This window comes from Strigops habroptila, chromosome 1 (genome assembly GCF_004027225.2).
Source record: "Strigops habroptila isolate Jane chromosome 1, bStrHab1.2.pri, whole genome shotgun sequence".
NCBI classification, from domain to species: domain Eukaryota; kingdom Metazoa; phylum Chordata; class Aves; order Psittaciformes; family Psittacidae; genus Strigops; species Strigops habroptila.
The window spans coordinates 6,349,957-6,350,775 of record NC_044277.2 but is presented as its reverse complement, the minus strand read 5'-3'; the positions used below and the strand labels follow the sequence as shown (position 1 = coordinate 6,350,775).

Below are 819 nucleotides of genomic sequence, written 5' to 3'. Positions count from 1 at the left end.
AGTGATATGTAGGCAGGCTTCCTCTGCTAACTATTGTAGTAGTGACAGGTCTAAAGGCAGTCAAATGGCTTCTCTTACCTCTTGTCCCCCTGAGAAGACCAAGGTAACGGCACTTTATGTCATTTTGCAGAACATACCTGAATCTACACACATCTATGCATGTGCACGCATGTATATTCAGGGGTGAATGCCATGATCGTATATATATCCATTTACCGAAGTGAGTCCAGAGAAGGACCATGAAGATGAAGAGACCGAAGCATCCGAAGCATATGGAGGAAAGAGGCTGAAAGAAGAGTGCTATCGTGGGTCAGGATGGCCGAGCGGTCTAAGGCGCTGCGTTCAGGTCGCAGTCTCCTCCTGGAGGCGTGGGTTCGAATCCCACTTCTGACAACAACGTTTTATCACCCCGGTATCTGTTACCTCCAGCTCACCAGCAGGAGGGGCTGGTGAGGAATGTGATTAAGGCAGCCTCGGCTGCAGTGATCACTGGATGGTGGAGTTTGAGATCCTAAGGGCAGTGAGAAGGGCACGCAGCAAGCTCGCTGCCCTGGAGCTCAAGACAGCAGTCTTTGGCCTCTTAAGAGACCTGCTTGGTAATGCCAAGTCTATACATATAAATTGGAACTCATAATAGTTCAACATCCAGATATGCCTTTTAGGAAAAAAAGAGCAAGATCAGTTGTGAAAGCCAAATTGAATATGCCAGAAAGCCTGGTTTTTAATTTAAAAACCTGCTCTATTTATCAACACATTAAATTAAATGGCCACTAGAGGGGACATTGTGTGTGAACACGTTGCAGTAAATTCTGCATTTCT

The 819-nt window shown here is 46.2% G+C and overlaps 1 non-coding gene across 1 annotated transcript; it reads left to right on the top strand.

Annotated features, from left to right (window-relative positions):
- The first annotated feature begins 309 nt into the window (after positions 1-309).
- Positions 310-393, top strand: TRNAL-CAG. The gene has a single exon. It is a non-coding gene; the product is annotated as a tRNA-Leu (tRNA).
- The last annotated feature ends 426 nt before the right edge of the window (positions 394-819 follow it).